The sequence below is a fragment of the Natator depressus genome, chromosome 6 (genome assembly GCF_965152275.1).
Source record: "Natator depressus isolate rNatDep1 chromosome 6, rNatDep2.hap1, whole genome shotgun sequence".
In the NCBI taxonomy this organism is placed as follows: Eukaryota; Metazoa; Chordata; order Testudines; family Cheloniidae; genus Natator; species Natator depressus.
In genome coordinates, this window is record NC_134239.1 from 90146464 (window position 1) to 90158173 (window position 11710).

The following is an 11710-nucleotide window of genomic DNA, read 5'->3' on the forward strand; positions in this document are numbered from 1 at the left end:
TTGAGTCAACTTCAGGAGCTCTGTCTCAGTTCTTTAGCTCAGTTGTATAGTGTCTGTGGATTCTCCCCTAGACTAAAGCAAGTAGGGAATTGGTGGGCTTGCTATTGTCTTGGCAGGACATCTGATGAAATAAAGTACTTCCTTGCATTTTATCGCCTATAATCAGGAATTGAGTCCACTTCCCCTGGTGTGACATAAGGAAAGATGCCTCCCTGCAGAAGTGCTCCACTGGTGGCCCCTGGTTTGATAGGGAAGGGGCAGGTGGCAGGTGTCTTCCTATGGAAGAGCTTTGCTGCACCCAGCTTCTGACAGGAGATGATGTGGCTGGAGAGTGTTGTTCCCACTGGTGTCATGGTCTCTAATAATGAGAGGGCAATGACCAGCTTTAAAATGCACCAAACTGCATCTCCTGGCATGTTTCAAAATAAATGTAAAATTCCTATACTGATAGGGCAGTGCCCCATGCCAACTCTGAAATCATGGGTCCTGGAATTGGCACTGATATCTAGTGCTAGCAGCTGTCTTTGTTGCCCGGAATGGTGTATTCTAGTCCTTGGTACTGGAAGGTCTGCTATTAATACCCTGAACTGAGGCCATGTGCATTGAGCTGGCCCCTGGGCAGAGCTGAAGTCTAAGAATTCCCCCTCTCTCTCTTACCTTTGGCTGCACCAGAGACTAAGCCAAAAGCAGGAAAAGCTAGAAGAAACTTGATCATTCATCTGTTATGGGCAGCCTATCCAAAGAGAGCACTGGGATGGTTTTCTCCTAGAAGCCTGTATGCAGCACTATGTACATATCACAAGTGTTTTGTGTGGTCATGGAGTTTCCCTATTAACAGGGCTTGGACTCCAGACTGTTAGGGCTATTTGTTTGGTAAGGTTGTAAACAAGGAAAACTCATGTCTGTGTCCCTTGGTCTAAAAACATGCTGTGTACTCTCTGAGAATCTTTGTTCAGATTGTAGAAACTGGAAATAAAATCAATATTCAAAATAAAGAGTTGTATGTGATGTAAAACAAACACACCTGCAATGGAATGAGGAGGTTCACTGACGTCTAAATGAACTCATGCAATCACGCCTCAATGACATACTTCTTTGCCTATTCACTTTCTCCTATATAGGTCGAAGTAATAATAATGTACAACTCAACAGAGAAGTTGCAGGAGAGATTATTTCTTCACCATTCAAGTCACAGCTTCTTGACTCCAGGAGAAGGGGTTTGCTGGGCCCACCCCACTTTACCATGCCCATACCATTGCTCCTTGTTTTGCAGTGGCCTTGTTGTTTGCTGGCGTGTCATGACTTCATTTCCCTGTAATTTGAAATGTTAAATCCAAGTGGCTCTCAAGTAGCTGTTCACCTGAATCACCATGTTAAATCTGGCCCAAGTCAACTGGAGCCATCTTGAAATGAGCTGGTGGTGTCATGTCAGTGTTTGTGTTTGTTTCACCAAAACTAGCATCACTGTGAGCACTGATTAGTCTGGTCTTCAGCAATTTCAGCAGGGAGCCCAAGGTTCAAATGGATCCAGAGGTTGAATTCTTCTCTCACACATGATATTGGTCTCTAAAAGTCGAGGTTGAGGCTATCTGTGAGGAGAGCCATGTAGGAAATTCCCCTGTGCATCAACTGCTGTAGGTATAAATTATAGGACTTCGGCTATCACATCAATCTAGCACTTTTCAATAGCACAGAAATCATGAAGCACTTAAAAAAAAACAAACAGAAAAATACTTTGGATAGTATTTGAAGCGTTCTTTCTGAAACTGAATAGTTTCAAAAGGCTCTTGATATTTTTGTTCCTATCTGCAAACTGCACATTCTGTAAACAGGATGAGCCGCAGAGGCACAGCGTGGGTGTGACAGTGAAGTGGTGCTGGTGGAACCCATTGGTCAGAATGGGGCTTGCTGAGATTGCAGCATTCCTGCAGGGTACTTTTCTATTTCTATTTATCCTCTTTCCCAGAGTCCTTGTCAATTAAGAATTTCTCAGTTCATTTGCAGTGTGTGGCTTGGGATGAATGTTGGACATTCTCTTTTCTTTGCCAACAAAAAGAGGGAGCTAACTCTTTAGTTAGTCTCGATTTAGGAATTTATTGCTTTGACTTAACAAATATTGTCAATGTTGTGACAATAAAAGTATACTGTCAAACTTAGCAAAATAAGTGATAACGTGTTCCACTTCCACCCCCATGTGCACTTCTGTTTCTAAACTTTGTCAGTGAAGTGTCTCATCTGATAAATGATGGTTTTCTTTAAATACAGAAGTTGCTTAGTGTGATCCACTTTTATTTACTTCATTGGTTTTAAACCAGAAGCATCAAGGATGTCAGCTAGGTTGGGAACTGCTCTTAGAATAGTGTCTGAATAGTTTGTGGCAGAGCCAGCAGTAGAGATGTCCACACATTTTTGTGTGGCCCACAAAAATAGTGGCTTTCATTTATTCTTTGACATTTATCAACATCTCTTATAAATTATTTATTTTAATTATAAAATGTACCTATTGCCTCTAGGCTTGTGTGCACAACTAAAAACATGCATGCAAATTGACCCAATGCCAACTCAAGGACTCAACACTCCCCATGTAAACAAATGGGTATGTCAAATCCAGAGTAGTGTCAGGATACTCCACACCAGGGTCTAGCAATTTCACACTAGAGGCAAATTGTTGACCATGACTCTCTAGTGATAAGCAATATGAAGGGTTTCTAAATGCCATAAATGGCAGTCAGCGAGTTGACAGTGTTGGATGTAAAAGTGCTATTTCTCAAGGCAAGAACAAGGGTAGATCTCTTTAGGAAAAAGCATTTGGAATGTGCAAAACAAACATTTAGATGTTTTAAAATAAAGTTACAGATGGGAAAGCCCCATTAAGGTAGGAGTCATCTAGTTCCTTCTTATCTGGGGACTATGCATGTGTCCCCTACAATTCCCTAGGGTTTTCTTGAGGCCAGTTTTACCATATGTTTCTCAGCTGATGGGACCTGCATCACTTCCTGTGGGAAAATTTAAAAAGTCCCCCTTCGCCCCCATCTGACCAAATCTAGGAATTAAGTGTCTTCAATACCAAGAACTACATGGTGAACTTCCTGGGAGTGAGACCAATGCGGTGATCCAAAGGAAGCACAGAACCATAGCAAAAAAGACCTGTTAGTATACCAAGTCCATTTCCCTGCCAGTGCAGGATTAAGATGTTCTAGGTGGAGCTGGCAGTGACATCTTTAGTTTAGGTTGCCTGACACTTTCCATTATAACACCCTGCCTTCATTGCTTAAAATTTTGCCAAACTTTTACTGTTCAGGCTAAAATTTTCCATGCCAGATGCCTGTCTCAGACTGATATTTTCTGGAAAGTTTCAGCAAAAATGGTTGAGTCATTTTTTACAATTGTCTCAGTGCAATGCATTAGCACCTCCATGGTTTGGAGCAGGGACTTCAAATTTAGCAGGAAGATTACCTTAGCGTCAGGCAAATACCCTTTTCTGTCCATGTAAAAATTCACACATTTGGCTTCTGAAATGCAGCATGCACATGTTTAGGAGAGATTTGTTAGAGGCTGGCAGCTAAATTATCTGAAGATTTCATTTGGATTGAAACATGCTCTACAGCAGTGGCTCTCAACCTTTCCAGGCTACTGTACCCCATTCAGGAGTCTGATTTGTCTTGCGTACCCTAAGTTTCACCTCACTTAAAAACTACTTGCTTACAAAATAAGACATAAAAATACAAAAGTGTCAGCACACTATTGCTGAAAGATTGCTGACTCTCATTTTTACCATATAATTATAAAATAAGTCAATTGGAATATAAATATTGTACTGATGTGTATAGTACATAGAACAGTATAAACATGTATGAAATTTGAGTTTGTACTGACTTTGCTAGTGCTTTTTGTGTAACTTGTTGTAAAACTACGCAAATATCTAGATGAGTTGATGTACCCCCTAGAAGACCTCTGCGTACCTGCAGGGGTACATGTACCCCTGGTTGAGAACCACTGCTGTAGAGAAGAGTGGCTGGGACTGAGTGGATCTTTCCCTTCAATTACTCCTCCTAGCTGGCAAGTGTCACTGTGGTGCCAGACACCAGACCTGAGGAGAGAGTGAAAATGGCTTACTCTAATGCAGAGTAGGGATCAGAGGGGGAATGGGGCATGCTGGGGGGTATAGGGGCAAAAGGGTCTGTCATAAATATAAAGGGAAGGGTAACCACCTTTCTGTATACAGTGCTATAAAATCCCTCCTGACCAGAGGCAACATCCTGTTACCTGTAAAGGGTTAAGAAGCTCAGCTAACCTGGCTGGCATCTGACCCAAAGAACCAGTAAGGAGACAAGATACTTTCAAATGTTGGGGGGCTGGAAGGGTTGTGTTTGTGCTCTTTGTTTACATGGTTGATCTCTCTTGGGACTGAGAGAGGTCAGACAGAAATCCATCTTCTCCAACCCATCCTAATCCAAGTCTCCAATATTGCAACCAGTATAGGTAAGCCAGGCAAGGTGGATTAGTTTATTTTTTGTTTTATGTGAATTTTCCCTGTGTTAAGAGGGAGGTTTATTCCTGTTTTCTGTAACTTTAAGGTTTTGCCCAGAGGGGGATCCTTTGTGTTTTGAATCTGAATACCCTGTAAAGTATATTCCATCCTGATTTTACAGAGATGATTTTTGCCTTTTTTTTTTTTAAATAAAATCCTCCTCCTAAGAACCTGACTGATTTTTCCATTGTTCCAAGATCCAGGGGTTTGGGTCTTTGATGATTTTGTAACAAATTGGTTAGGATATTATTCTCAAGCCTCCCAGGGAAAGGGGAGGGGATATTCTGACATCTCCAAGTGGTCTCTTTCCCTGTTCTTTGTTTAAAACGCTTGGTGGTGGCAGCATACTGTTCAAGGACAAGGCAAAGTTTTGTACCTTGGGGAAGTTTTTAACCTAAGCTGGTAAGAATAAGCTTAGGGGGTCTTTCATGCGGGTCCCCACATAGAATCATAGAATATCAGGGTTGGAAGGGACCCCAGAAGGTCATCTAGTCCAACCCCCTGCTCGAAGCAGGACCAATTCCCAGTTAAATCATCCCAGCCAGGGCTTTGTCAAGCCTGACCTTAAAAACCTCTAAGGAAGGAGATTCTACCACCTCCCTAGGTAACGCATTCCAGTGTTTCACCACCCTCTTAGTGAAAAAGTTTTTCCTAATATCCAATCTAAACCTCCCCCATTGCAACTTGAGACCATTACTCCTCGTTCTGTCATCTGCTACCATTGAGAACAGTCTAGAGCCATCCTCTTTGGAACCCCCTTTCAGGTAGTTGAAAGCAGCTATCAAATCCCCCCTCATTCTTCTCTTCTGCAGACTAAACAATCCCAGCTCCCTCAGCCTCTCCTCATAAGTCATGTGCTCTAGACCCCTAATCATTTTTGTTGCCCTTCGCTGGACTCTCTCCAATTTATCCACATCCTTCTTGTAGTGTGGGGCCCAAAACTGGACACAGTACTCCAGATGAGGCCTCACCAGTGTCGAATAGAGGGGAACGATCACATCCCTCGATCTGCTGGCTATGCCCCTACTTATACATCCCAAAATGCCATTGGCCTTCTTGGCAACAAGGGCACACTGTTGACTCATATCCAGCTTCTCGTCCACTGTCACCCCTAGGTCCTTTTCCGCAGAACTGCTGCCTAGCCATTCGGTCCCTAGTCTGTAGCGGTGCATTGGATTCTTCCATCCTAAGTGCAGGACCCTGCACTTATCCTTATTGAACCTCATCAGATTTCTTTTGGCCCAATCCTCCAATTTGTCTAGGTCCTTCTGTATCCTATCCCTCCCCTCCAGCGTATCTACCACTCCTCCCAGTTTAGTATCATCTGCAAATTTGCTGAGAGTGCAATCCACACCATCCTCCAGATCATTTATGAAGATATTGAACAAAACCGACCCCTGGGGCACTCCACTTGACACCGGCTGCCAACTAGACATGGAGCCATTTATCACTACCCGTTGAGCCCGACAATCTAGCCAGCTTTCTACCCACCTTATAGTGCATTCATCCAGCCCATACTTCCTTAACTTGCTGACAAGAATACTGTGGGAGACCGTGTCAAAAGCTTTGCTAAAGTCAAGAAACAATACATCCACTGCTTTCCCTTCATCCACAGAACCAGTAATCTCATCATAAAAGGCGATTAGATTAGTCAGGCATGACCTTCCCTTGGTGAATCCATGCTGACTGTTCCTGATCACTTTCCTCTCATGTAAGTGCTCTCATGTAAGTGCATCTGTACCCTAGAGTTCAGAGTGGGGAAGGAACCCTGACAGGGTCTATAATTGTTAGGGAACACTTGCCTTCAGAACCTGGAATAGAACCCAGAGTTCCCTGTCAGCGCTACATTTCTGTGATTCTTGAATCCCAACATTCCTCTGCTGTCTAGCAACCTATGGCAAAGCGTGCCTCTCATCTCCTTGTAGCAGCTGTTCCTTACAGAGGATAACCATTGACTCAAATGGTAGACTGAAAGGTTTCCAACATTGCGGATGACCCATGCAGAGGTCAGTATGGTTCCACATGAAGGGATTTCTGCCTTTTCAGTTTCCTTTTTAAAAACACTTAAGAGATTAAAAACACTTAAGAGAACTAGGTTCACCGGGGGAAGGAGACCAAAGCCCTGAGGTAAGTGGGAAAGCGGGATACCGGGAGGAAGCACAGGCAGGAATGTCTGTGAGGGGAGGGCTCCTGCCTCATACTGGGAATGAGGGGCGATCAACAGGTTATCTCAAGTGCTTATATACAAATGCACAAAGCCTTGGAAACAAGCAGGGAGAACTGGAGGTCCTGGTGATGTCAAGGAACTATGACGTGATTGGAATAACAGAGACTTGGTGGGATAACTCACATGACTGGAGTACTGTCATGGATGGTTATAAACTGTTCAGGAAGGACAGGCAGGGCAGAAAAGGTGGGGGAGTAGCACTGTGTGTAAGGGAGCAGTATGACTGCTCAGAGCTCCGGTACGAAACTGTGGAAAAACCTGAGTGTCTCTGGATTAAGTTTAGAAGTGTGTGCAACAAGAGTGATGTAGTGGTGGGAGTCTGCTATAGACCACCGGACCAGGGGGATGAGGTGGATGAGGCTTTCTTCCGGCAACTCACGGAAGCTACTAGATCGCATGCCCTGATTCTCATGGGTGACTTTAATTTTCCTGATATCTGCTGGGAGAGCAATACAGCGGTGCATAGACAATCCAGGAAGTTTTTGGAAAGCGTAGGGGACAATTTCCTGGCGCAAGTGCTAGGGGAGCCAACTAGGGGGGGCGCTTTTCTTGACCTGCTGCTCACAAACCGGGTAGAATTAGTGGGGGAAGCAAAAGTGGATGGGAATCTGGGAGGCAGTGACCATGAGTTGGTTGAGTTCAGGATCCTGACGCAGGGAAGAAAGGTAAGCAGCAGGATACGGACCCTGGACTTCAGGAAAGCAGACTTCGACTCCCTCAGGGAACAGATGGCCAGGATCCCCTGGGGGACTAACATGAAGGGGAAGGGAGTCCAGGAGAGCTGGCTGTATTTCAAGGAATCCCTGTTGAGGTTACAGGGACAAACCATCCCGATGAGTCGAAAGAATAGTAAATATGGCAGGCGACCAGCTTGGCTTAATGGTGAAATCCTAGCGGATCTTAAACATAAAAAAGAAGCTTACAAGAAGTGGAAGGTTGGACATATGACCAGGGAAGAGTATAAAAATATTTCTCGGGCATGTAGGAAAGATATCAGGAGGGCCAAATCGCACCTGGAGCTGCAGCTAGCAAGAGATGTCAAGAGTAACAAGAAGGGTTTCTTCAGGTATGTTGGCAACAAGAAGAAAGCCAAGGAAAGTGTGGGCCCCTTACTGAATGAGGGAGGCAACCTAGTGACAGAGGATGTGGAAAAAGCTAATGTACTCAATGCTTTTTTTGCCTCTGTTTTCACTAACAAGGTCAGCTCCCAGACTGCTGCGCTGGGCATCACAGAATGGGGAAGAGATGGCCAGCCCTCTGTGGAGATAGAGGTGGTTAGGGACTATTTAGAAAAGCTGGACGTGCACAAGTCCATGGGGCCGGACGAGTTGCATCCGAGAGTGCTGAAGGAATTGGCGGCTGTGATTGCAGAGCCCTTGGCCATTATCTTTGAAAACTCGTGGCGAACGGGGGAAGTCCCGGATGACTGGAAAAAGGCTAATGTAGTGCCAATCTTTAAAAAAGGGAAGAAGGAGGATCCTGGGAACTACAGGCCAGTCAGCCTCACCTCAGTCCCTGGAAAAATCATGGAGCAGGTCCTCAAAGAATCAATCCTGAAGCACTTACATGAGAGGAAAGTGATCAGGAACAGTCAGCATGGATTCACCAAGGGAAGGTCATGCCTGACTAATCTAATCGCCTTTTATGATGAGATTACTGGTTCTGTGGATGAAGGGAAAGCAGTGGATGTATTGTTTCTTGACTTTAGCAAAGCTTTTGACACGGTCTCCCACAGTATTCTTGTCAGCAAGTTAAGGAAGTATGGGCTGGATGAATGCACTATAAGGTGGGTAGAAAGCTGGCTAGATTGTCGGGCTCAACGGGTAGTGATCAATGGCTCCATGTCTAGTTGGCAGCCGGTATCAAGTGGAGTGCCCCAGGGGTCGGTCCTGGGGCCGGTTTTGTTCAATATCTTCATAAATGATCTGGAGGATGGTGTGGATTGCACTCTCAGCAAATTTGCGGATGATACTAAACTGGGAGGAGTGGTAGATACGTTGGAGGGGAGGGATAGGATACAGAAGGACCTAGACAAATTGGAGGATTGGGCCAAAAGAAATCTGATGAGGTTCAATAAGGATAAGTGCAGGGTCCTGCACTTAGGATGGAAGAATCCAATGCACCGCTACAGACTAGGGACCGAATGGCTCGGCAGCAGTTCTGCAGAAAAGGACCTAGGGGTTACAGTGGACGAGAAGCTGGATATGAGTCAACAGTGTGCCCTTGTTGCCAAGAAGGCCAATGGCATTTTGGGATATATAAGTAGGGGCATAGCGAGCAGATCGAGGGACGTGATCGTTCCCCTCTATTCGACACTGGTGAGGCCTCATCTGGAGTACTGTGTCCAGTTTTGGGCCCCACACTACAAGAAGGATGTGGATAAATTGGAGAGAGTCCAGCGAAGGGCAACAAAAATGATTAGGGGTCTAGAGCACATGACTTATGAAGAGAGGCTGAGGGAGCTGGGATTGTTTAGTCTGCAGAAGAGAAGAATGAGGGGGGATTTGATAGCTGCTTTCAACTACCTGAAAGGGGGTTCCAAAGAGGATGGCTCTAGACTGTTCTCAATGGTAGCAGATGACAGAACGAGGAGTAATGGTCTCAAGTTGCAATGGGGGAGGTTTAGATTGGATATTAGGAAAAACTTTTTCACTAAGAGGGTGGTGAAACACTGGAATGCGTTACCTAGGGAGGTGGTAGAATCTCCTTCCTTAGAGGTTTTTAAGGTCAGGCTTGACAAAGCCCTGGCTGGGATGATTTAACTGGGAATTGGTCCTGCTTCGAGCAGGGGGTTGGACTAGATGACCTTCTGGGGTCCCTTCCAACCCTGATATTCTATGATTCTATGATTACATTAAAAGAGTATTAAGGCTACAAATTCCAAACACTGAAAGTTGGGAAATGGCACATTAATGTTGCCCATGTTGCTTTAATTTAGTCCCTTTGTGTGTGCATTATGATACAGCTTTTAATTTAATCACATCATATTTTTTCCATAGGACACCTGCTTTGTTCAGAATGGAGGGTGGATGGTGCTCACTGAACGACCAGCTATTCAATATTTCTTGTCATCCTCATTAATCAGTGTCCAGTCCTATGCCTTATTTACAGCACACCGTTCAAATCTTACTCTGAATAAATTATTATTAATTTCCTATGGCACTCATCATTGTGAAGCACTCAGATATTCTAAACATTAATGAATTTATCTTCACAAAATCCCTGAGAGTTAAGAAGCTATTATCTCCATTTTACAGAAGAGGCACAAAGATTAAAGCCAAAATTATTAAATGTCTACTAATTTGGGGGGCCCAACTTGAGACATGTAATGTCTGATTTTTTTTTCAGAGTATTTTGCATTTTTATAACCCTTTATATGGTCAAAGCACAGCTCCCTTTGCCTTCAGTTGCAGCTGTGAGTGCTCAGCACTTCTGCAAATAGGACCCCAGCATCTCAAGTTGGGTACCAAGAAAATGAGGAACATCCAGTGGCCACCTATCAAAATTTTGGTTTAAGTGACTTGCCCAGCATCAGATAGGAACTCTGTGGCACAGGCAGAGAGAGACTCCAATGTCCAGGTGAGCATTCAAGTGCCTTAACCATAAGACCAAACTTTTTCATCCTGCAGTCCTGTCATTCACAACACACCTTCCAACTTGTGCAACAAATGAGACAGGGGTTCTATAGACAATAGCCTCCTTCACTACACAACTCTGGTTTATCTCAGACGTGGTCCATTCCATACACTGAATAAGGAAGGAGTTTTGTGGCAAAATAGTATGTGATCTGACTTAAAACCTGTATCACAATACACGCACAAGAGGCCTGAATTAAGGTTGCTAATTTTACAGTTTAACTGTAGGTCTGGCATTTCTTAACTTTTGAGTGCTTGTCTTTGCAACTATAACATTCTTTTAATGTAGGGTTTTGTTGTTGGTTGGGGGTTTTTTTGTTTTGTTTTGTTTTTTCTGTATGCATGCATTTCTACATGTTGGGATTTCTTTACAGGGAATTTTGGCTTCCTAAAAATGTGCATGCTCCTTGGAAACAACAACTACATTTCCCTAAATTTCTGAAGAATTGAAAGTTGAGGAGCAGCCCAAATGCACCATGTCCGAGAGAATCTGCTGTTTAAACAGATTGGCTGCTCCTGAACCAGGAGAGGAGAAGTAGGTGAGTTTAAGACCACTCCTGAGAGCGGAGATACATATTTTTTAAAAAATATATATATATATTTTTAAGCCACACACCAGAGGCTGTGCCAGTTAATGCATTCTCCTGGTCCATGCCAATGCTCATTGTCATCCCCTGACTCTCTTCCTTCACAGAGCAAGCTGTAAACAGTGACTGTGATTTAATCTGTTTTTTGTACAGTACAGAAAAACTCAATTGATATTTAACAAATAATAGACTGCCTACAGGCACCAAATTTAGCAAACAGGCGAAACAAGAATCTGCATGAATATTTTGGGGACAGTGTCTGAGGGATCAGAGAGCAACCAGGAAACCATAGCAAAACACATGACTGAGCACATCAAAAAGAAGTGGAAAAGTGTTACGAAAAATCATCTAAGTGTCTTGTTAGCTTCCCATTCCCCCGCTCCCCCTTCTCTCCTCAGCACTGGGCCTATCTTAAGAACTGATAGATAGGTTTTTAAAGATAAACAGTCTCCAGAGATTTTACATGAGTCATGTCAGACACAGGCGTGAAGGATCATTTTACAGAGCAACTTAAATTTTCTGATGAAAACTGACAATTCAATTCAAAGATGAAATATCAAAATATTTAGACTTTTACATCTAGCATCTGGATGTAGAGCAGATGTCCAGTGTCCTCCAGCTGTCCTCTACAGCACATTGGGTCCGATTCTCTCCTGTCTCATGTCATCATTTATACCTGTGCTAAGAGGGTATAAGATACCACCCTTCTGATTGGGTAGCATTTTGCACT